Source organism: Canis aureus, chromosome 13 (genome assembly GCF_053574225.1).
Source record: "Canis aureus isolate CA01 chromosome 13, VMU_Caureus_v.1.0, whole genome shotgun sequence".
Classification (NCBI taxonomy): Eukaryota; Metazoa; Chordata; class Mammalia; order Carnivora; family Canidae; genus Canis; species Canis aureus.
This window is the reverse complement of record NC_135623.1, coordinates 42,536,826-42,562,152: the sequence shown is the minus strand read 5'-3', so window position 1 is coordinate 42,562,152 and position 25,327 is coordinate 42,536,826. Positions and strand designations below refer to the sequence as shown.

At 45.6% G+C, this 25,327-nt stretch overlaps 1 long non-coding RNA gene across 1 annotated transcript; it reads right to left on the bottom strand.

Moving 5' to 3' along the window:
• Window positions 1-1,770: 1,770 nt before the first annotated feature.
• Window positions 1,771-24,937, bottom strand: LOC144282359 (uncharacterized). The gene is made up of 3 exons (XR_013350777.1): window positions 24,362-24,937; window positions 8,303-8,392; window positions 1,771-3,870 (listed from the first exon to the last, which is right to left on the bottom strand). It is a non-coding gene; the product is annotated as an uncharacterized LOC144282359 (long non-coding RNA).
• Between the last annotated feature and the right edge of the window lie 390 nt (window positions 24,938-25,327).

The window sequence follows — 25,327 nt, the reverse complement described above, 5'->3', positions numbered from 1 at the left end:
CTCAAAGAGAGTCATCTGGCCAAGTGTAACATCAATGGGATGGATAATGCTTCTACGGGGAGAGCATGGTGAGGAGGAGCTCGTGGGAAAGGATGATGAATGTTTTTACGTTAATATAACCTACCCAATAATTATTCAAAGCTATGAGTTTTTATTCAATCACCCTTCCACTGTCACAAGTGTTCAAAGCTTTCTCCACTCCTTCTGACTCCAAGACTTCTAATCCCATACTTTCCCTATTGATGACCTTGCAATCCATTTCACTGAAAAAAAAATCAAAACAATCGGAAGAGAAGTCCCAAGTGATCCCCCCTGCCTGCCCACCTACATTTGTAGCCATATATTTACCTCCCCTTGTAGCAATATACGTTAACTTTCCATACTCCTACTTAGGGCTGACCTCTTCATTTGTCTACTACATCGTATTGCCTCCACCTACTCAAATTCATGGTCCCAGCTATTCTTTTCTCACTGCCATATTGTCAGTTTCTACTCTGTACTGGATTGTTCCCATCAGCATGCCAATATGTTGTATCTTTTCAATCTTTTTTTTTTCTTTTTCAATTTTTTAAAATATTCTATTTGTTTATTCATGAGAGACACACAGAGAGAGGCAGAGACACAGGCAGAGGGAGAAGCAGGCTCCCTGCAAGGAACCTGATGCGGTACTCGATACCAGAACCCTGGGATCATGACCTGAGCCAAAGGCAGACACTCAACCGCTGAGCCACCCAGGTGCCTCATATATTTTCAATCTTAAAAAACAAAACAAAATACCTTGACCTCATTCCCCACCTTGTGATACTTCTCAATTTTGATTTCTCATCTTTGAGAGGGCGGTTTATGCATGCTGTCAGTATGCTCTCCTTTCTAATTCTCTCCTGAACCCACTACCCTATCAATATTTGTGATCTCAATGTCCTTAAGCCAATAGCTGGTTCTTCCTTGAGCCATCAGCAGCCTGGAAATAATTTCTCCACTTGCCATTTAGAACAGCACACATACCTGGTTTTCATTCTCTTTCTCTGACCATCTCTTCCCAGTGTTTTGTGCTCTTTCCCATTTCCCTGACTCCCATGTGGTGGAGTACTTTAGGAAGCAGTTGAGTTTTCCTTTCCTTTCCTTTTTTTTTTTTTAATATTTTATTTATTTATTTGAGAGAGAGAGAGTGAGCTAGAGAGAGAACATGAGAAGGGGCAGAGGGAGAGGGAGAAGCAGACTCCCCACTGAGCAGGGAGCCCGAGTTGGGGCTCCATCCCAGATCCCTGGGATCATGACCTGAGCTGAAGGCAGATGCTGCACCAGCTGAGCCACCCAGGTGACTCTTACTCATTTCCAAGTACACAGTGTGATAGTGTCTAGTGTGTTCCCATTGTGACATAATCAATGTCTGAAACCTTTTCATCTTGCAAACCTGAAACTGTAGACCCATTAAACATAGCTTCCCGTTCCCCCTAGCCCCTGGCAACCATCATTCTACATTCGGTTTCTATGAAGTTGACTACTTTAGATACCTCATGGAAGTGGAGTCATACAGTATTTACCTTTTTGTGATTGGCTTATTTCACTTAGCATAACATCCTCAGGGTTCAGCATTTATATCATGTGATAGGATTTCCTTCCTTTTCAAGGCTGGATAATATTCCCTTGTACTTAGAGAGTGCTTTTCTTAAAACCATTATCTGTTGAAGGACATTGGGGTTGCTCCCACCACTTGGCTATCATGAATAATAAGAATTTACATTTTTAACTATTAAAAACAAATCAAAGGAGGAATAATATTTTATAACATGAAAGAATTATATGAAATTCACATTTCAGTGTCCATAAACAAAGTTCTCTTAGAATACAGCCCTGCTCATTCACTTTTGTATTATTAAGCTGCTTTTGCACTACCATGGCATAGTTGAATAGTTGTGACAGACCTTGCGGTCTATCAAGCTGGAAATATTTACTTTCTGACTCCTTGCAGAAGAGTTTGTCAACGCCTGGCATAGGCCATCTGAGACAAAGGAGATTCTGCTCTGTTTTTTGGTTTGAATTGCATTTTCTCCCTTGTTCCAGAAAAGGACCCTTCCTTGCCACATTGGTAAAAATCTAGGTGACTTTAACACACTCTACATCCAGGAACTTCATCTTCCAAGGAAACGAAGTCATTGTGCTTCATTTAATTCTTCTTATTTGTCTTCTGATGGGTGGAGAATAGCTGGGTTACACTGTCCCGGCCTCTGAGACAGTCTTCCTAGTCTCTGACCAAACCTGAGCCCTTCTTCCTGTTGGTTCTCAGCCCTGGTTACACATCAAAACCACATGTACTGGGGCCTCCCCGCTGAGAATCTGAGGTTGAGCCTAGGATCCAGAGTTCTCCACCCAGGCAACGTCTCTCCTCGTGAAACCCTTGTCAGTGTCCTCCTCAGCCCTTGTGGTCAGCTCAGACGCTGTCTCCTTTGAGAAGTCTTCCAAGATCCACCAGATGAAGTACATGGGCCATTTCTCTTAAACTCCCAGATCACCGTGTTTGAACTTTATGGCTCAGCATTATTTATCCAACTGTTGCTCCCCTCCATATTCTATCTCTAGATCACCAACGCCTGCCAAAAAATGCTAAATGGCCGTTGTTGAATCAATCAGTTCGTCAATAATAATTTTTTGAGATACCATAAAATTTTGTAAGTAATGTTGGACAGTACTGAGATGTGAACAATCACCAGGGGGAAAAACAATCACTGGCTTCTGGAGGGCATTAAAACAGATTCCAAGCCTCAGATTTTTTCATTTGAAAACTGACTGAAATTCACTAACACTGGAACTTCCATACTCAGCCCCAAATTTACACTCTACCAGTAGAGTGGAAGGGAGGATAAAACATGGTGTTAGGATGTCACAACACCACACTATGAGTCATGGCTGTAATTTCCAGGATGAGTAGAGCAAGACACTGTCCTGACCAGCTGCTGCTCAAAATCACTTCCTACGTAATAGAAATGGGATGTCCCTTGGGTGGCGCAGCGGTTTGGCGCCTGCCTTTGGCCTAGGGCACGATCCTGGAGACCCAGGATCGATTCCCACGTCGGGCTCCCGGTGCATGGAGCCTGCTTCTCTCTCTGCCTGTGTCTCTGCCTCTCTTTCTCTCTCTGTGACTATCATAAATAAATAAAAATTAAAAAAAAATGTAAATAAAAAAAGAAATGGGATGTCCCGAGAGATGCAAATAGTCTTGGGTCTTTTCTTTTACAGTGATGCCCAGAGTTCCTGTGTAAACAACTGCTTTGGATTTTAAATGCGCAGATCAAGAAAATGGGGCATTTTCTCTCTTGCTTTGATCCTAGGTGTTGCACAGGACTCTGCAGGAAGACAGTTAGTGGAGCCCAGGAGGCACCTGGTGGGTAGGACATCACGCTGGGCATTAATGGCCAAGATAGGTAAGCGGCTATTCAGGGGGTTTCAAAACTAACTCCTTCATGGTAGAAACAGCTAAGAGGTTGATTATCACCTTTTAAAAATCCCTGAAACTCAAAAGAGAATAGTAATTTGAGAGCCGCAAAGGAAGGCCTGGGGCCACAGAGAGGCTTGCCAGAGATAATAGTAGAGTAGGAGTCTTCAGAGCAAGAAGTTCCTGGGCCAAGCACAATGACTTCAATCCCTTCTCACGGGCCTGTTCGCATGGGTTGATAGGCTTTGTCTCCAGAGGCTAGAGCCCAGTGAGAGTTTTGATGCAAAATCAGAATAAATGAAATTGTTTCACGTGAAGCTGCAGGATATTCCGAAACCAAGCACTTCCTCCTGTGGGAGCCCAGCACAGAGATGGGGAGAGGGCGTTTCCCCCACAGTGGCATCGAACCTGGCACTCCTTGCCCTCATGAGGAAGCCCTGGAACAAGGAAGCCAGAGAAGAAAGAAGATGAGCAAACAGGCTTCTCAGACATAGGGGGACACCCTGATTCCCTCCTGTTTCTATATGGAAGGATCTCCAGTGGGAAAGAGAGAGGGAAGGTCTCTGACAGGGCCTTATGTGTGTCCTCATGTGTGTGACGAGGCTCTGCATGTAACCCAAAGGTGGAGGAGAAGAAAAACACCATTGTGCAGGCTGCTGGCAGGAGCCAGGCACCACGGTTTGAAGGTAAAAGAAGCTCGATGATGTCAGGCTGTTGAATGAGCTTTAAATTAACCAGCTTCTGTAGGGCCTTGTGAGGGTTCTGAGGACAGATGCTAGAGTGAAACGAAGGGGAGTAGCATCTCCTCCCTGGAAAAGGTCAGTCAATACTCTTAACGAGGGGTGAGAGTTGATAATACTACATTCATCCTCCTTCGGCCAGCCCCATGGCAACATATATTTGTTGAATAAATGCCATGGATACTCAAGGAGGAAAAACTATTCTTAGAGAATATATGTAATGCCTCAGTCCAAAAAGTGCCATCGAAGAGACGAATCAACTGGTCTCCAATAGAGTGAATCCTGTTTTATGTCTGATACAACCTGAGGCGTAGAGATATTAAGCGACCTAGTTCAAGGTCACACAGTGAACGATGGACTCCTGTTAATATCCAGGTTTTCGGGACCCCTGGGTGGCTCAGCGGTTGAGCATCTACCTTGGGCTCAGGGTGTGATCCCGGGATCCCAGAATTGAGTCCCACATCGGGCTCCCAATGGGGAGCCTGCTTCTCCCTCTGCCTGTGTCTCTGCCTCTCTCTGTGTGTCTCTTATGAATAAATAAATAAAATCTTTAAAAAATAATAAAATCCAGGTTTTCTGGCCAAAAATCTAACTCCTTTCCACAAATCTTTGCTGTGTGACAACAGAGGACCCCAGTTCATAAAGAAAAAGAGCACAGGAGGGAGGGGCAGAGAAACCACCGGGAGCCAAGGTTCTCCCACCAACTTGTCTTTCCCCCTTCCCTAGATTCAGCCTCTGCCCCTGGAAATCGGTGCACTGAGGGCGTTGCACCCGAAAGCGTCGCACATGCTTCCCAGCTTGTTAGCTCACCATCGCCATCTCAGCGACCCCAAGCGATTCTTCTTGGGGAGCCCATGCCCAGAATCCACTCAGGGAAAGGTGAGGGCGTTTCAATCTGCCCCCTAGAGCAGTGGACTGAGACCGTTCCCTCCAGCCTACAGGAGGTTCAGTTGGCATCTGAACCTGATGCACACATGTATGGACTTGAATTTGAAACAGGTCTCAGAAAACAGATTCTTTTCACCTTTTTTGAAACTTTTACTGTATGACACATGTGATATTGATATTTTCCATCCTTTTTGTTTAGGAGACGTCGGTTGTCGCCCACCAATTTGATTTTATGACCCATTGATTGGTGTGAGACACACAGAGAGAGTTTGGAAAGGTGGGAGTTGAGAGGTGGGACGGGGCGGAGCAGGACAGGATCACAGAGGTCAGGGAGGCCACCTACGTGTGAGTCTATGTCCTTCTAAACATCTCCTCTCACCTTCTCGTTGTCTTCCCTCCCACCAAGCACCTTCCCACCTCTGTCAGGAAGGCAACTTCCCCAAGTGCAATATTGCAAGGGTACTTGTAGGTGGGCAGGGAGATGGGGCAACTGAGTGATGGGCATAAAGGAAGACACGTGATGCAATGAGTGCCGGGTGTTAGACGCAACCACCAAATTGTTGAACCCTACATCTGACACAAGTGATGTTCTATATGTTGGCTGATTGCATTTAAGTTAAAAAAATAAAAAAATAAATAGATTCAGTGGCTTGCAACTGAATAAATAAATAGTCCTTTTAAATGCCCTAGCTTGGCTTCTCACTGGTTAATCAGCTGCTCAAGTCAACGAGTTTCTTGAGGAGCACTCACTCGTGGACATCGCAAGCTGCCATTCTTATTGTGGGACATGTGATATTTTAAGGGGGTGGCACATGGCATGGTCAGGGGTTCACCAGGTAAAGACTGACTTAGCTAGTGGTCTGTGGATAGTATCACCTTGGTGATGGTCCGAGCTTGCGCTGGCAGGTAGAGAAAGTGGGCTTTATGCTTCTTAACGGGGCCCTTCGGTCTTGGGCCTCACCACACAGGGCTTCACAGATAGCGCTGATATTATTACCAAATGACCTTACTTAGGCAGTTACAGAGATAGCCCAACAAACCTGATAGAAGGCATTCGTCATTCATCTTTAAATTTCCATCCTATTCTCCAACTACACCACTTAAAGTGCGCCACTATTTTTGAGGGTCCCTAATTTACACATTGCCAGGACAATAATATTGCATTGTGTTTTCTATGTAAAAAGCCACAGTTGGTTCAAGGCAAACAATTAAAATACACCACAAGTTTTATTTTTTTATTTTTTATTTTTTTAATTTTTATTTATTTATGATAGTCACAGAGAGAGAGAGAGGCGCAGAGACACAGGCAGAGGGAGAAGCAGGCTCCATGCACCGGGAGCCCGATGACACCACAAGTTTTAGAACTAGCTTTTAGCATTTGTTCAATTTATAATATACTCAGAACCTCAGAGAATAGTCATGGTCTATGGCTCCCTCAACTCTGAGAGGCCCCACCCCCAGTGAGGACCAGATTTTTGGTGACACAATTTTCTGGGTATATCTGCAAGTGAATTCACCTATAATAGAGAACATTCCTTTCTCAGAATGATTGAAATGCTTGCCTCTTCTGCCCAGAGGACCCCCTCGGTAACCAGAAAGCCAAATTAACATTTGAGACTTGGTTGCTTGGTGATCAACAATAAAAGCACCAGGAAGTGAATATCTTGTCATAGAAAGTACTCTCTGGTAACCAGAAAATACCCATTCCCCGCATACATTGTCCCAGACTCTACATTCTGCTGGACAGTCAGGCCAAAGATGGCCTTTCTCTCTGTGCCCTTCTTGAACACATGATGTTCAGACTGAATGTTCTTTCTTCAGACACTAAACTCCAGTCAAGAGCTGTTCTAGGAGACCTTGAAGATGTCTGTGTTCTTCCCATCACATGTAGAGTTCATTTGTTTAGTTTAATTTTCCAAGAGAAATCTTACTTCCAAGCCCCAAGTCAAACCTCCCTGTAGGCACCACATACTCCCAACGTGACATGGTACAAAGAAGACATGGTGCCTGACCTGGGGAATTTACCAAGCTAAAATGGTAGGTTAAACCAAGAAATCTGTCCTAATCAGATAAACTGGATGTAGTGTGGTTTGGTGGAGAGAGCCCTGGATTCAACAGCTTCCAGCCCTGTCATGTGATATGGGGAAAACACTTGGCCTCCTGTCTTGAAAATAGTGGGCCGGAGATGGGAAGTGGTTCAGAAAACTTCTCATGCTTGGGACTCAGTCATTCATTCATCAGATATGATTAGTGCCTCTTATGTGCCAGGGGCTGTGCCACAACTAAATGGCAAGATGAGTAAGATATGAATCCTGCCTTCAAGGGACTTCCAATCTATAGCTTCTGGCTCTAAAATTTCATGCTTCAAAGTACGATGACAATCAGAGAGATTTATTAGCACAGGGGTAGATTGACCAGCTTAGTAAGGCCACGTGCTACTTGGGAAGGGCTCCCACAGTGGATTAGATGGTTCTGGATTCAAATTTGGTCCCATGACCTTGAACAAGTTCCTTTATCCCTTTCAGTTCCATTTCTTCTTCTATAGAATGGGTGTAACAAGATTTACTTTGAAGCATTGGGAGGAATAGAGCTAAGATACACAAAGTACCCCCCACATAGTGAACATTCAATGAACCACTTCTCCCAATTTCACTCTTGACCCTCAACATCCATTCTCCATCCAGGGAGCCAGACTGATTTTTTAATTGATCTTAAACATGTAAATGGTATCCTATCACTTAGAACCCTCCTATGTACCATCCAGGTGTGTAGGTTCTGGGCTCCGTATATGGGGGCCCTACAGGGCCCTGCATGATCTGGCCTCTGCCTCCCTCTACCCCTAACCACTCCTTCCAAGAGACCACATGCATCCTCTCTGCTTTCTCAAATATGGTTAAGTTTACCTCAGGGCTTTTGCTATTTTCATTTCCCAAAGAATTATTGGCTCCTCAACAATCAGATTTCAGCTTAAAAGTCGTAAGGTCAAAGAGGCCTCTTGTGGCCATATACCCCTCAGTCCAGTCACCTCTATCACATTTTCCTGTTTCGTTTTTGTAACACCAGCCCCAAATCCTCTTATTTGCTTCCTAGAGTATTGTCTGCTCCGTGTCCCTCAAGAATATAAATTCCCCAGGGGTAGATTCCCTGTTTTATTCACTGTATCCCTAAAACAGAATTAATGCCTGGCCCATAATAGGCACTCAATAAGTAGTTTTTTAATTTAGGTTGTTGTAATTATTACCTTTATTGTTGATGGCTGCAATTTATCTGAGAATCTTTATTCCTCTGATAATGTCTGAATCTTGAGCCGGAAGAGGAACTAGATTTATGCCTGAAACACAAGGTTGAGGAGGACTAATGAGAAACTCAGTAATCAAGAGGAAGGAGAGTGTGAGCCTGTGGGGAGAGGGGCTTACAAGGCAATGATGAGACTGTTGAATCCTTTTTCTTAAGATTTTATTTATTTATTCATGAGAGACAGAGAGAGAGAGAGAAGCAGAGACACAAGAAGAAGGGAGAAGCAGGCTCCACGCAGGGAGCCCGACGTGGGACTTAATCCCGGGTCTCCAGGATCACGCCCTGGGCTGAGGGTGACCCTAAACCTCTGGGCCAGCCGGGTTGCCCGAGACTGTTGAATTTTAAGCTAATAGGCCTTAATGCTAGGCCTAATTTTACCACAAGCTACCCCAATCCTTAACTCTTCAGGCCTTAGTTTCTTCGTATGTATAATAAAGAAAAGTTTAGAACCAACTGGCCTGAAAAGGTCTCCAACTGTGTGCCTTTGGGACAGGGCCTTCTGTGGGAGCCCAGAAAAGTACTTGTGTGAGATGCTACAGAAAAGCAGCTAAGAGGGGAGTGGTGAGTGGAAGCCTCCTGGTGCGTACCCACTCAGATGCACTGCACTGCCAGCCCTTCCCTCGGGGCTTGCTTCCCAGACAGGGCCTGGCACAAGGCAATGGCTCACAAGGTATTGACTGAGTGAATGAATGGAACCACAGAGAGAGAGAGAACTGACAACTCAGTGACTCAGAAGGAAGGACCACTGACTCATCATGCCACTTCCTGTCTTGCTCAGTGTCCTCCAAGCCAAGTCCTAAGAGGGTCGGAAGGTGGCAAAGAGTTTTAGCTCTCGTGAGTCCACATGCAACAGCACCCCACAGAAAAGGCCCTCGGGGTCAAGGGTGTGGGGGGCAGGGGAGGGAACAAAATGGTCACTTAACCTTTGAGTTCCTAGCAACAAACCCTAACATACGACTGAAAGATCATACAGCCTGATTCCTTTTTCAGAGCAATCAAGTCATTTTCTAGAATGTCAGCTATAAAGGGGGCTGTCTCAGCTATCTAGTCTTGTGTAACAAAGCACCACTTAGTTGATTAAAGCAATAGCCATTTTATTTGTTCACAGTTCTGTGGGTCAGCGATTTTGGCTGGGCTCAGCGGGGCGGTTCCACTATGCTCTTGCATGGGATCACTCCTGTAACTATGTTCATCTTAACCGGGGTTGGGTGGTCTAACTCCATGTCTGCTGGTTGCTGTTGGCTTCTGGCTTCTGGCTGAACCCTTCTCTCCACATGATCTCATCTTCAAGGAGGCTGGTCTGGGCCTGTTTGCGTGGCTGCAGCATCATTCCAAGAGGGTGGTAGCAGGCACCGCAATTGTGGGACCCAGGAAATTTAACAAAATCCCCTACCCCTGGACAAGCAGAGCAGGACTGACTATTTTGTGCTGCACCCGCCTTGTGCTGACCTGCTTATTACTTAGGGCACTGCCCCACCCTAGTCAAGCCCAGGGCACACCCTAATCGGAAATCCGGCTCAGTGATAGGCCAGTTCAAATGGATACTTTAAGGTAAAATGTAATTCAATCAGCCACCTGCGAGTGGACCAGCATGACTGTGCATCTTCCTGCGTATCCCATTGGCCACTGGCCCTATAAAGTTGCTAAGCCTCTTAGTCTCGGGGTCCAAGTCCCTGTTCCACTGTGTCGGGTATACTTGGACCCAAGCTCAAGCTTGTAAATAAACCCTCATGTGTTTGCATCAGTGTCGGCTCCTCGGTGGTTTCTCGGATTCGTGATCTTGGGCACAACAGCAAGGCCTCTTAATGCTTAGACCCAAACACAGTGTCATTTGTACTCCATTCTATTAGTCAGACCAAGTCACAGCACTAGCCCAGGTTCAAGGGGCAGCAAAATAGGTGCTACCTCCCGATAGGAGAGGGAGCAAGCTTACACTACAAGGGAGACAAACATGTAGGGATGGAAGAAATTGTGGTCATCTCTGCTAACAACCTACTGCAGAAGCCTTGAGGCTCATGCGGGCCCTCATCATACACACACAGGTTAGGTGACTTGGTCAACTTCAGAGAGTTAGTGGCATATGCGGGATGGGAACTTGCATCTGAGTCCAGTGTTCCACACATTCAAGGATCTCTTCCATTTGAAGCCTTATTTTCTTTATCCAAACCTACTGACAGAACCAGTCTCCAGAAGCACCCCACTTCTCAGCCTTCCCACTTTGGATTTGCAGACCAACCCAGTGACAGATTGAGGAACACAGTCCTGTTTCCAAGGCTATAACTGCATGAGTTCCATGGGTCTCCTTGATAGCAATGGAGATTCCAGTCCATCTTCTAGTCCCTGGGGAGCTGGTCAGGCCCCAAGCTATAGGTAGATTTGACAGCAAAAGCTCATTTCACTGGGCTCCGTTACAGTCATTTAATGAAATAGCACTTTGTAGTTACAGTTTTCAAAGCAATATGTCCCCAGAATATCTTGGAAAGGTAGTAAACCAATCTGTTAGACACAATATCAAGAAATTAAAAAAAAATAAATGTAAAAAAAGAAATAGTTCACCAGAACAGCTTCTGAGAATGAAGGCTGAGGGAATAATCATCATCTAATATTTATTGAGCTTTAACTCCCTCCAAGCACTGGCTCAGCATTTACACGGACCAGCTCATTCATTCTCACAGCGACTACATGATGGAGGTATTGCCACCCCTGTTCATAAAACTGCTCTCTTCAATGACACCTTTGTGTCCAATCACCAAATCCAAGGTCTTATTTACAGCCTTTAGCTTTTTCAACTCTGCATGATTTGAAAATACTTACCTATTCCACACAGTCGTTCTGTTGGGTGACAAGACCTGGTCTAGGTGCAGGTGTTAATCACAGTAAACCAGTCAAAAACATTTCCTGCCCTCGCAGACCTTCTTGTCTGGTGAGATGATCGGCACTGAATAAGCAGCAGCCTGCAGGATTGGTGTTATAAAGAGGGAGGTGTGGGGGTGCCTGGGTGGCTCCATCGGTTAAGCGTCTGACTCTTGGTTTTGGCTCAGGTCATGATCGATCTCAGGGTCCCGGGATTGAGCCCTGGGTTGGGCTCTGTGCTCAGTGAGGAGTGGGCTTAAGGTTCCCTCTCCCTCTCCCTCTGCCCCTCCCACTCGTGCTCTCTCTCTCTCAAATAAATAAACCAATCTTAAAAAAGGGGGGGATGTGGGGAAGCCCTCTAAAAGGTGAGTCTTTCCTCCTTTGGTTTCTCGGAATTGAAATTGTCCAGATTTTAGTTCCTACTTACTGACCACTCCATCGCTGCTTCCTTTTCTTCCACAGGATCCTTCAGGCCCGGCATTCTCCAGGGACCTGTCCTCACAGCTCTTTCTTTCCTCTCATTCCATTGCTGAAGCTGCTAGTCCTGCTTCGGCCTTCAGGCCTGCTCCACCCCAGGTTTAGTTCGTGTCTTCCTCCCTCCCAGTTCCTTGTGGTTCCCTATGCTTCCCCGGGAGCCCTCCTGTAACCAGTGGCTTCAACCCCTGCCAAGGATTCCTGAACCCCACCTCCGGCCACATCCCGGTCCCAGCTTTGTGTGAGGCACTGAGACCCGCACATCCAGGATCACCAGGTCCATTCATACCCCCTTGTTGATACTTTTCTCTCTGCTTCCATCAACCCTTGCCTCTCCAGCAGGCTAGAAACCCCATTCACCCTCAGGGCACAGGGCTGCACCCTGCAGGTGGTGCTACCGATGGATGCACCCTCCTTCCACTGACCTCGACTCTTTCTCCACCCCTCCCTCCTTCCCCACCTATCACCTTCTAGAATCCTTAGCTTTGTCTGGGGCTGCCTCTGCCACACTGTGTGCTCCCAAAAGGCAGAGACCAGGTCCTGTAAGTCTTGCACAGCCGAAAATGCCCAAATACCATTTATTGAGCTATTGAATTCAATTTGGACTTAGGAAACTTTTTTCAATTCCCCAGTTGAAATCAATGCTTTTGAAATGAGACCACAAGTCCTTCAGCATTTCTGTAGGGTTAGCTGAGTGTGCCTGTCTCAGTCACAAGACTGCAGGCAAACAAGCTCTTTGCTGACACTGTTCCTCCATTTTATTTGTCTTTTATCCACCAATACCCTCCACTGGGAAACATATAATGAAAAAGTTTGTGGTCCAGAGTCATTTCGCTACCTTGGCCTATCCTTGGCCAAATGGTCATTCATTACTTATTTAACAAGTACTAATTGAGTGCCTTCTTTGTGCCAGGCATTGTTCAAGGCGAAATGCTGCTCTCAAGAAATTTAGATTCTAATGAAGGACATGGACGATAAACAAGCAAATAAATAACAAGAAAACATCAGATTGGTAGGTACTACAAAAGGAATAAACGGGGTGATAATATAGAATGTCAGGGGCTCCCTGGTGGCTCAGTTGGCTAAGCGTCTGCCTTTGCTCAGGTGATGATCCCAGGGTCCTGGGCTCGGGCTCCCTGCTCAGCGAGGAGTCGGCTTCTCCCTCTCCCCTCCCCCCTGCTCCTGCACGTGCGCTCTCTCCCTCCCTCTCAAATAAACACATAATTTTTAAAAATCTAAAAAAAAGAATGTCAGAAGGAGGGATGCCATTTTAGCAGGCATGATAGAAGGAACCAGGCACAAAGTTGCAGAAGGAACTCCAGGAGGAGAACAGAAAGGGTAACAAACCCGATGCAGGAAAAAAAAAAAAAAAAGAGCACAGGCATACCTGCGAAATAGAGAGGAGCGCAAATGTGCATTGGGTGGAATGAACATTGGAAGAAGACAGCAGTGGAGAGGTAAGCCGGGGCCAGGGCAGGTGGAGTCCTGCAGGCACGCAGGGACTTCTGGTTTTATTAAGAGCCAAATAAGGAGCTCTTAAAGGATTTTATACACAGGAGAGACAAGATCTGATTGATTTTGTTAAAATGGGTCTCTGAAAAGAATGCACAGAGGGTGGAGTGAGGGCCGCAGGACCAGTTCCAGGATTGCTGCCATGGGCCTGGCAAGTTCGCTGGTGGCTTAGAGCAGGTGCTGGCTTGGGAAGGGGGACAAGACAGCTCCTGTAAGCACCTGGCTCCATCCGGTCAGTTCTCAGTACTGCCCTGGACCCTCCATCCAGCCGGGAGGGTGCTCCAGGGTGCTGCCCAACCAAAGCACCCACGCATGGTGGCCGAGAAACACCCGGAGTTGGCCGAGAGCCCACATCCTCTGGTCTCTGTCTCCTCGGCCTCTGGCCCTCTGGCTCAGCCCCCTCAGCCCGCCCCCCAGCAGGGAAGCCCTGCTTCTGGGCCAGCCCTCCAGAGGAGCCCAGAGAGCTCGGCAGGGCCCGGGCCTGGACGCCGAGGCACCTGCGGAAGCCAGCAGGTGCGGGTGGCGCAGTGGACGGCTCCTGCCTCCCTGGGAGCCCAGCTCCCTTTCCCCTTTTTATTTATTTATTCATGAGAGACACACAGAGAGAGGCAGAGACACAGGCAGAGGGAAACGCAGGCTCCCTGCAGGGAGCCTGACGCAGGACTCAATCCCAGGACCCCGGGATCACGCCCTGAGCTGAAGGTGACGCTCAACCACTGGCTCCCCACGTGCCCGTTTCCTTCTGGATCTACTCTCAGACTACCTAAATGCTTCGTTGTTGCCTTGCTAAAATGCAGGTTGTTAGGTTGCTTTGCCCCGCAAAAGAGAAGAAATCAAAGGCAGTGGAAGTGAAGCGGCGAGCCGGGGCAAGGGGCTGCGGCCTGCCCACCTGGCCTGCCTACTTCCTCACCTGCTGCCTCGCCTGGCCCCTCACACTCCTGCCTGGCCCAGCCTGCCTTCCTCCCACACATCTGGGGCTCTCCCCTGCTTATCTAACTTCTCCTTCAGGTCTCTGCTTTAATATCACTTCCTTCTAGAAGCTGTCCCTAAGGGCTGCCTGCCAGTCTACGTTAGAGCCCCTGATTAAGTGCATTCAAAGCACCTGGGACTTTTTCTTCATAGGATTCACAGTAATTATAATTACACACTTACCCAGCAGGGTGGAAACATATGCACTGTGGCTCAGGGTTCTCTAAATGATGAGCTAAATTTTTTTATTTGTCCAAGTGGTCTCATTTGCTCCCACTCCTGCTGATGGTGGGGTGGGGTGTGGGGGGAGGACTTCAACTTGCCAATGAAATGTAACAGCCTCTTCCAGTTTCAAACCATCTGGTTAACTCAAGGTTGGAAGTTGCTGGCCTTGGGTACTCTTGGGCCACCATGGGCTACCACTGCTTCCATGTGAACAGTTTGGGGGTCAGCTCCATCCTCCAGGCCTTGATGGTAAGGCCACGTCTTAGGCTTGCTGGGGCAAGCCCCTAGCCTGGCATTCTGAGCCATCTTGGGAGCATGTCATGAGGAACTTCTATACCCCCTACGTGCCACCCACAGGTTGAGAGGAAGTGGGAAGCAATCTCAGGCCACTCTCTATGGAAACATGCTCAACACCGTTTCGAGTCCACTGTGGCTGCCCCATGGTTTATGAGGTGCCCAGAGAGAGAATTTCCTCTATTAACCAAGTAGAAGGCAGAGCCCAGTCTCCTGTGACCTGACTCCCCCTCGGCCACCTGGACTGTTCTGCATCCTTGCCCTGACATTGGCTCAGGGACCAGAGTCTCTCTCTTCCTCCACTGTCCTGCTGGTGGGGCAGGATCCTCCCTTTCCTTCTAGTCTTGGGGGGCCTCTGGGAGCTGTGATGTGGTCTCTTGATTATACATGGCTCACACTGAATAAAGCCCATGACCCAGGTTGGCCTCTCCGTAGGTAAGAGCAAGCTTTAGAAATGAACCACCAGCTTCCCTCTGGCCGCCACACCCTTTACACTTTTTCTTTCTCCCATAAAGTTTTAGGATTACTTTCTTGTGGATTTAGAAACCAAGTCTGGGGATCCCTGGGTGGCGCAGCGGTTTGGCGCCTGCCTTTGGCCCAGGGCGCGATCCTGGAGACCCAGGATCGAATCCCACGTCAGGCTCCCGGTGCATGGAGCCTGCTTCTCCCTCTGCCTATGTCTCTGCCTCTCTCTCTCTCTCTCTGTATGACTATCATAAATAAAATTAAATTAAAAAAAAATAGAAACCAAGTCTGATTCCCACAGCTGAGCAGTGGGAATCTTTTTTATCTTCTTTTTCCAAACTCGTGTCCAACCTTACTGAATCCACCCATTTGTGGGAAGGGACTACATGGTTTTCAGGACTAGCACCTCAGCTTAATGTCTTTAAAAAATAACTTCTTATTACACTAGTTTATGTGAGTTTTTGCTGAAGGCCTACCTACCTCTACAATCTCTTTTGCGGGGATCCCTGGGTGGCTCAGTGGTTTAGCACCTGCCTTTGGCCTAGGACGCGATCCTGGAGTCCCGGGATCGAGTCCCACATCGGGCTCCTGGCATGGAGCCTGCTTCTCCCTCCTCCTGTGTCTCTGCCTCTCTCTCTCTCTCTCTGTCTATCATGAATGAATAAATAAATAAATAAATAAATAAATAAATAAATAAATAAATAAATCTTTTAAAAAAATATAATCTCTTTTGCTCAGTACTGTTCCTTGTGGCTAACACACATGTGATTAACATAGATTTTGTTGCATGATTTAAGCCAGTTGATAGAACTTGATAATAATGATGTCAAAATTGTCAGGGAACCGCCGAGATCATTTAGTCCAATTCTTTTATTTCAGGAGAAGAAACCTAAGGGCAGAGTGATTAAACACACTGTTCAAAGTCACACAGATACCAGCCAGTGTGGATCTTGAAACTTTCATTGTTCTACCCCCAATTTATCACTGTTTCCCAGTTCAGCCAGCTGCCTTCACATGGCATTTCGTTTGCCGTGTGTCCTAAACCTGAACTATGTGGTTGCATAGAAAACTAGTTGTCTCGATAGGATGGTTTACAGAATTTCTTTCCCCTTCTCCTTGTCTTCCTCTAGCCTGTGTGGATATGTCATTTTCAAAATGGAAAGAGTTCATTTTTTCATGATTACCAAAGTTCAAACATTCTCATAATAAAAAACTGTAAGAAAATGTTTACATTTGTGTTTCTAGCATTTAACATAGTGCAAACAAACACTGAATTTGAGCTGAGTTAACGAAGAAAATAAAAAGTCATGCATAGTTGTGCTACCCAGAAATAATTATTCAGTATATGTGCTTTCTCTATGTCATGTATAATAAAAGCAGGATTAGATATACATTTTTCTCTTGCCTGATTCCTTAAACAAATACAGCAGAACATATCCAAATAATAAGTAGTGGTCCATTCAAGGGGGTCACCTGGAGAGGTGATATTCTTATTTGTGTGATGTTATTGTTGTTCCAAGATTGTTGCTAATTATTTTATTCTCAGTATGAACAAATATTTATCCTTTGATGGATTTTATTTGGAATAGGAATATCATTGGAATAATGGCGGAAAAACTGGATGTTACTGTTTTGGATAAAAAGCAAGATGTGAATATAAAATGAGATTGACATTTGCCATGTGTATGCTCATAAGTTGCTTTGAAAATTAGCCCCCACAAGGAGTCCCAAAATGTTTCTGGCAGGGGCATCACAGGAAAAGGTGCACACCTTCCAAGGGGACCACTTAGAAAGTGATGATTTGCATGTGAATGTAAAAATTCCTGTAGATGGGTTTTAAATAAGGCAATCGTTTTGCTTCATAGTAATATTTTGTACAAGATCAGACTCATAGAAAACTGTTGTAGGGAATTTAGCTTGATAAGATTATTTTGTTTCGTTTTCAAGTAAACATTTTTAAGTCTTGCATGATCTGGGCTGGAGGCAATCAAGCTGGCTGCAGCGAGCTTTCTCCAGTGCCCCCTTTGAATTTGTTCATTATTGCTTTGCTTCTCTTCTCAATGTCTGTCTTTAATTTTCTGGTCCTTAGTAACAATCCACAAGAGGGGTGAGCCTCTTATATACTTCTGCACTTCTAGGATACATATTATCAGAGCAAAAATGCATCCTGGCTTCACTTGAGGAGGCCCAAATGGCTCCAGGGGCCAGGTTGGTCACATAGAGTGAGTGAGGAGGGTATCTGTAAGAAAACAGTGCCAGCCTGATGACAGAAGGGGAATGACTGGCAGCCTCGGTGTTGGAAGGCAGTTGGGAATGGTGGGGACTGGGAAAGTCAAAGAACACATACCCATGCAAAGGAGGCTAACTTTTACCCCAGGGGAATGAACTCAAGATGATTAGAACTTCTGATCTTTCCTTTGGACAGGCTGGAACTCTGGGTTTTTATCTTACTTCTCTTGATTTTTAAGTGTCAACAAATAAAACAAACATACTAGAGAGGCAGAGTATAAATGGCCAAGAACTTGAATTCTGGAGCCAGGATGCTTGGGTTCAAATTCCACCTCTGCCTATTGATTAACTGTGCCACTTTAGGCAGGTTACTCAACCTCTCTGTGCCTTGGTTCCCTCATCTGTAAAATGAGGACAGTCATATAGTACCAATCTGGTAGGCCTGAGGTGAATAACGTGAGTTTTATATATATATATGCACATGCCTGGTCTATAGTTAGTGCTACAGAAATATTAGCTCTTGTTACTTAAAATGAGAAGTCATTGTGTGGGCTAAATAAAACATGTCTGCTGGCTGAATTCAGCCCATAGATTTCCAACCCGGGCGTTATGGTCTAGAAACAGGAAAGAGAGCTCTTGGTAACCTAAGACAGTTTGTATAAAATCATACTCATTATCTCAGCATACTCCAAAGCACATCAAGAGTTTAAAATAGGCTGTAAAAGTCAATCTGACCCTTAGTAACTCTCTAAATTTCTGATGAGCACAGTGGTCACTGAGCTGATCCATGTGGGAGCGGGGGAGTGGCTTTCCAGTTCACCTAGGCCAGGCTCCGGGGTAGGCAGGCTGAGTTGTTAACATATTCTTTCTTTCTTCTTTCTTTTTCTTTTCTTTTCTTTCTTTCTTTCTTTCTTTCTTTCTTTCTTTCTTTCTTTCTTTCTTCTTTCTTTTTCTTTCTTTCTCTTTCTTTCTTTTTCTTTCTCTCTCTTCTTTCTCTCTCTTCTTTCTTTCTTTCTTTCTTTCTTCTTTCTTTTCTTTCTTTCTTTCTTTCTTTCTTTCTTTCTTTCTTTCTTTCTTTCCTTCCTTCCTTCCTTCCTTCTTTCCTTCCTTCCTTCCTTCCTTCCTTTCTTTTTTTATTCATGAGAGACACAGAGAGAGAGGCAGAGACACAGACAGAGAGAGAAGCAGGCTGTCTGTGGGGAGCCCAATGCAGGATTCAATCCCAGGACCCCGGGATCATGCCCTGAGCCAAAGGCAGATGCTCAACGCTTAGCCACCCAGGTGTCCCTGAGTTGTTAACACAGTGAATGAAACACCGCCATACTGATCTATAAACAGATGCTTTCCTAGCCGACCCCATCATGACTGGTCTAGCCCAGCCACCCCAGCCTCCCCCAGTGACCCCTGGCCCTCCCACTCTGCCTCTGCTCCGTGACATCTGTTCTGATTGGTTAGTGTCCACTCCGTACCGATTGTTAAATATCTTGCTTATCATCCCTGCAATTGGGTGCAGTGAACCAAATAAATTGCTGATTCAACCGTGAAAAGGTTTGTCTTTCAAAAATCTGTTATTTAACCTCCCTAAGCCTTAGTTTTCTCGTCTGTAAAATAGGGATAATATTAGTGACTATCTCGTGTTATGATAAATGAGACAATCCATGTAAAGTGCTTAGCAGTGCCTGGCACATGCCAACCCTCTCTCCATAAATGCTAGCTGTCATTGGTGTTAATTTAGGTTGTATACCACTAGGTGAAGGGCATGCCTCGAATCTCCTATAGCCTCAGGAAGGCTTAATCTTGTTCAGATAGGCTTGTTATTCAAGACCTATGGATTTACAGTTATATATAACTCTAACTGTATATAGTTATATTTTATTAATTATTGTAAATTATAGAAGCATAGAAACACATAATTTCAACAATAAAGAAAATGGAAGGAAAACCTAACATCTCACCAATCTAGAACACCAGCTTCGAAATAGCATGTTTAAATAGGATTACGTAAGAAAAAATTTCAAATGAATCAAGTACAATTAGACATCTTTCTGTCATTTGGCCAGATTAACAACCCCATGAGGTCGAGGTCATGTTCATCTTGTTTACCGCTGTCTCCAGCACCTACAGAGTGCATGTTATGATTGGCACTCAATAATTATTTATTGAATGAGTGCACAAATGCTGAATGCATGAGGATGGAGGAAAAAGCAGGCACAGGACATGAGAGCCCAGGGGAGACCCAGGCTTGGTGTTTGCTAACCAGGAGCTGGCTGGCAGGGACCATGGATCAGAATTCAGGGTCTGGGAAGGTAGAGTGGAGAAGAAAAATGGGGAGTCAAGGTCCAGGAGTGTACTGGGGGACAGAACAAAACAGATCTCAAGGTCCAATGAGAATAGTATCCTCAGCATTGAGGTGGAAACTCAGAACCAAGTGTTCTTGCTTGGCTCGTTGTTTTAGAGACCCCTAGCCCCACCCCCTGCTCAGGCATCTGCTGACCTTGAGTGAGGTGGACACGATTCCACAGGCAGGGAAACCCCTATTGGGCTAGGTGGGAAACAGGGCACCCATAGATAGCTGGGCCATCTCTCCCCTGGTTCATCATCCTTAACATAATTCCCTGCTTGTTCCAGCTCCCTCTCCTACCAGAACGTCCTTTCCCCACTCTTGCTTCTACCCTGCCATGGGAATTAAGGCTCTGTCAGTGGAGCCTATGAGGATTTTAGGCTCAGGTCAGCTTGAGACTGAGAGACCCTTGCAACAAGTCTCTCTGGGAGCTGATCCCAATTTAGAGCAACTGGCCTTGCGTTGTTGGTTTCTCGAGATGAGGAACTATGGTTAGTATATCCTGCTATTCAGGGCTGTTATACAGCTGGTAGGCACTGGCACAGCCATAGTGGTTATTAAAACATTGAAATACACTCAAGCACCTGGGTGGCTTAGTGGTTGAGCATTTGCCTTCAGCTCAGGTCATGATCCCTGGGGTCCTGGAATTGAATTCCGCTTATGGCTCCCCACAGGGAGCCTGCTTCTCCCTCTGCTTCTCCCTCTGCCTGTGTCTCTGCCTCTCTCCATGTGTTGCTCATGAATAAATAAATAGCATCTTTAAAAAAAACATGAAATACACTCAGCAGCTGGAAGGTTAACACTGGGCACAGAAATGGAGGACCTTCCAACAGAATGTCCAGCAAGTTCTCCAAGAACCAATGCCTTGCTGTGAAACGTTCTGAAAACCACCACTGATTGTCCTTAAAATACAGCCCAATCCTTAGCACCTTAGTATATAAATAAATGAATACATGCATGCATGCATGAATGAATGAATGAATGAACAGATGAAAATGGGCAACAGTTGTTCCATAAATTTGTGTTGCCTGAATGAGTTCTCCGTGTCAACGGTTTTCTGAAAAGTCAGGTATCCCTTCCACGCAGCAGAGCATCCTGAATATATCTTTTTTTTTTTTTCTGAATATATCTTAATCAATGTTCTAAACTGGTTTCAGAAGTCGAGGTCACCCTCTTGCTTGTAACTAGGCTTTTATAGAACAGGCTTCCATCATCCGTCTGGGGCAATTGTCAGAAAAGCTCTCCTATTGTGAGTAACACATCCAGAGCACAGGCCGTATTTTGCTTTACATACTTAAGTGAAAAATTGGTCCCTTGCTGAACATAATGGAAGTCATTTGTTCTGGAAAAAGCAATTCAGAAAGAGATATCACCTAAAAAGCTAGAGCAGTCCACTCAGAACTCTCTCCTCTGCTGGGCCGTGAAAGATTCTCGGGAGTAAGCGCTATTTTTCGAGGGGTAAGAAGTGTTTTAATTTCCCATAATGGCCTCATCTAGGAAGTCAGTCTATTCACAGTAACAATTTGCTCCTGCAGCGTGTGACTGGCCCCATCTGAGAAGTAATGGATGTTCCTTTTAGTGCCCGGAGGCCTATACTGAAACCAGTTTGGAAGTAGTTTCCACAATTCCTAGCCAGAGTTAAAAGCATTTCAATCAGTGGGGAGAGGGGAAAGCAACTCCTTGCAATTCAGAGGTTGTCCTTGAGAAGACTCTCTCAAGCCTCTCGGCAGAGATCTGCTAACATTTTTTCTATGGGTCACCCATCTCTGCAGCTTGAGGCCAAGGGAAGCCATTTTGGTTTCCTCTCTAAGGACCAGGAAGAGGGGGAGGGGCTTCCCCCAAAGCCACTCTCTCTTTTTCATTTGGGCTCTTTTCTTTCTCAGATTTAACCATGGAATTACTTCTCCCTGTTAGAACTGTGGTTTCTCATAACTCAGTCCTCAAACCAGAGAGCTGTGTGGCAGCAGACATTCTTGAAGAAACTTCTTCTGAGCCCTAGTGGGGCTCCAAAGAGAGCAAAAAGGGTGGGAGAGGGAAACATTGTAGCTCTCACTAGAGGGGGGATACAACTTTTCTCACACCCCTTCATGAGTGAGTTTCTCCCGGCACATCTCTGGCCAAATTGGGAGGGCCGAACCCAAACCCTTGCCTTGTTGTGGGAAGCAGAGATTTGGCCACTTTCAGCTTTTGTTCAAAGCCTCCTAAAAGGGAGCCGCCCTGTCCCACCCGGGACTTCAGGGAAGCCTGTGCCCTCCCCAGAAATGACAAATGGAAAAGACAGAACGGACTCCAGCCAGGCCAGGATACAGTCTCTGGAAAGAGGTTGTTTTTGTCTCCAATGCCATAGAAAACACATCCTCTTAACTTATTAAGTAGGGAAACAGCACAATCACACACGCTGGAGGTTACCAAGGTGAACAGAATCCAAGATTAAAATCTGCCAACCCAGTGGTGCGTGGAAGCATGGAAGGCCCAAAGAGGAAATCTAGTTCACTGTTGGTAAATTTTTTTGGATGCTGTTTATGTTTGAACTTTTCTCTGTTTTCCTGTAGAAACTTCCGTACCCTCTTCCTGTGTCCCTACAAAAGGCCTGGACAATGCAGTCCCAGCACCACTGTAGGACATGGGCAGGGCCCCACCTTCCTCCTTCCTGCAGGGATATCCTTTCCTATAGAAGAGGTAAGAATGTAAGGTTCATGTGAAAATGTTATTATATTCCTTATCTCAGTCATTTCGTGATTTGCTGTTTGGCCACAGTAAGTCAGCCTGGCCACATTCACAATAGAGGTGGCCTCAGTTCCTAGTTTTGGCTCGTGCTGTTTTCTCAGCTGAAGAGGGCAAACGGCTGTTAAAAATGCTGCTTGTTTTCCAGGATCTTATCAAGAGTTCATGTCTAAGGCCAGAAAGAGAAGGGAGGGCTCCGTTTTTTTAATTTTTTTTCTCTCTCCTCATTGTTTCCAACTGATTTGGCAGGAAATGGGAGTCCTCTACCTGTCCCTCTCGGGAGTAAAATTGATTTGATTCCATTTTTCAGATGTATCCGCTACCACCAGGAGTTGGGGACAATTCTGCTCACCCCAAAGCAAATGTGTCCTGCATTTACACAAATGACATCTTTCAAAATGGGAAATGAGTCCAACGTAAATGGGGAGCTTTGGGATTGGTGATTTCCATAAATTGCCTCAGAGAATCTCAGCTTTGTTGTACCTTCTCATTCACCCCTCTGTAAAGTGCCTTTGGGGGGCTGTGGACTTTGGCTGACTTCAACGTGTGTGTGTGTGTGTGTGTGTGTGTGTGTGTAGCATCATTGGCATAGACACTCAGAGAATAAAAATCCTTCCCACAGAGTTTCACATGAATTAGGACAGCTCACATTAACAGCTGCCTGAGAGCATATATCATAGATGGGCAATGCAGAGCTCAGAAGAAGGTGAGTCAGTTTCTCAAGAATTGTAGTGTGTCTTTGGGTAACCCAGTATTTTCCATTTAACCCAGCTCAGCCAATTCAGTCAACTTGGACAAGAATCAAGGCCCATCTAGATGCTTCATTTAATATAAAATCAACCTCAGATGATTGTATTTTGAGAGGCTCGGTTGTTTTATTGTCTATAGACAAAGTTTAAACACAGGAATTATATAAACCACAGTATTCCATAAACAGAAGGATCTTTCCTTTCAATGTCAGTGCTTCGCTTTGGAGCTAAGACATAGAGTTAACTGTGGACAATTACTAGATGGAATCAGGAAACAATCCGTTCTTAACTACCCTCAAGAGCACAAGAACCTGAAAAAGCTATTTGATTTTGCTCTATGGGGCTCTTGATTTTCCCAGGCTGCCTCATCCTCACTGGACCCTGTCCCTGATTGAAGAGGCTCTGCCCCCACCCAGTCTTATCATGGAACTTTATGGCTCTTCTGCTGCATGAGGATATTTGCAGTCAGGGAGAAACTCTCCAGACTCTTTCCTCCTGTGGAAACTACTCCTGTAGTTTCAAGAATTGGTGACCCACAGAGTAGCTTTGCTCCTCTACCTCCTTGGCTATTTGATCAGAGCTATACTCACCCCTAGTGCTCAGCTGGGGGTACCCAACTGCTATTTCAGACACAGAAGTTCAATAGCTCTACCAAGAGCCATCCCAGATAGTTTTTCCACCCAAGTGAGACAACGAACTTTAGATCAGCCTCTAAGGGATTACATTTGTGAGAGAAAAATATTTGACATCCTTGTATTGTATGAACCAATGCTTTCCCTCAATCCCAACATTTCCTTTCTCTCCTTGGTGCTTCCCCCATGCCCCTAACTCCCTTTGAAGCCGTTGGGCAATTCTGTGCTGACTGCCTCAGAGAAAGGATGTTACAATGGAAAACAGCCGGGAAAAGACTCTTCCTGACTTTTGAGTTTCAAAAGCTTAGGCCATTAGGGAAATGGAAAAGACCCATAGAAAGGACAAAACATTTGGCAGCAATGTCATGAGTGAGAACAAAATGCCTCGCCAGCCTCACTCCTATAGTTTCAAGAATTGGAGAGTGTCAGAAGGAAACGAAAAAACTGGTGAAGTCTGGGACAAGAGGGCCAGATCCGAAGGGGCCACATGCACATTAGCAGAAACAGCATCCACAGACCATCTATAATCTACTCACACGACCCTTTGCTTCACCCATGCCCAGGGGCTAGACTGGTTGCCATCCAGTGAGGATTTCTCACTGACTCTTTAGATAACAGTTGTCTGTGGCCTCAGCTTGGCTATGATGTCACAGTTGGACTTATCCCATATGACCAACACAAAAAACGATATCTCAGGACACTTATAGGCCCCCAACAAGGATGGTGGGGCCCTTGGGCACTTGGCATGGTTTTGCAGGAAAAATCCCTATGTCTACAATTGAAAGCTGAATGGAACCAGTTCAAGATTTTCCTTGAACAAAAATCATAGTTAAGCCTCACCTCTATCCAAGGTCTCCTAATTATATGCTACCTCTAGCCTTCTCAAGGGAACCACATTGCTCTTACATTTTGAACATCTTTGAACTGTTTCCCACAGAGCTGGTCCAGTGGTCTACTTGGATGATTCTACCGTGTGTTGCATTCCTGGCCTCTGACCAAAACTCGACCTTGATCTTGATCTTGGGTAATTGCCTGGTTTTCCAGGTTCTAATGCTTCTCATTGCAGCACTCTGCCCTCCCCAGCAACCAAGACAGGAGGGTTTGTAGAGCCTTCATCTTTCCAACTATACTAGGGTGCCAATTCCAACACACAAGCCACCCTGCTTCCCATGGGCTCATCAATCACATACCTAGACGTTCCCTAATTACAAAGATACTCAACCTCTGCTCCATCTTCTCTAAGATGGAGTGAGTTACAGGTAAAATGGAGTCTTCAGGACCACACCCTGAGGTACAAGAAGGTGGAGGTTGTGCTTGGGATGAGTCAAGGTATTAGATCAATAGAACCAGGTTGAGTCAGTGGCTTATCTGGATGGTTTCTCATCAACATGAGAAACCCTTCTTCACTTCTTCACTCTCTTTCCTCCCATGTGACTCATGTCAATATACCATCCTGAGGACAACCCCACTCTCCTCTTCACTTGGGGAAGCATAGGTCTTGC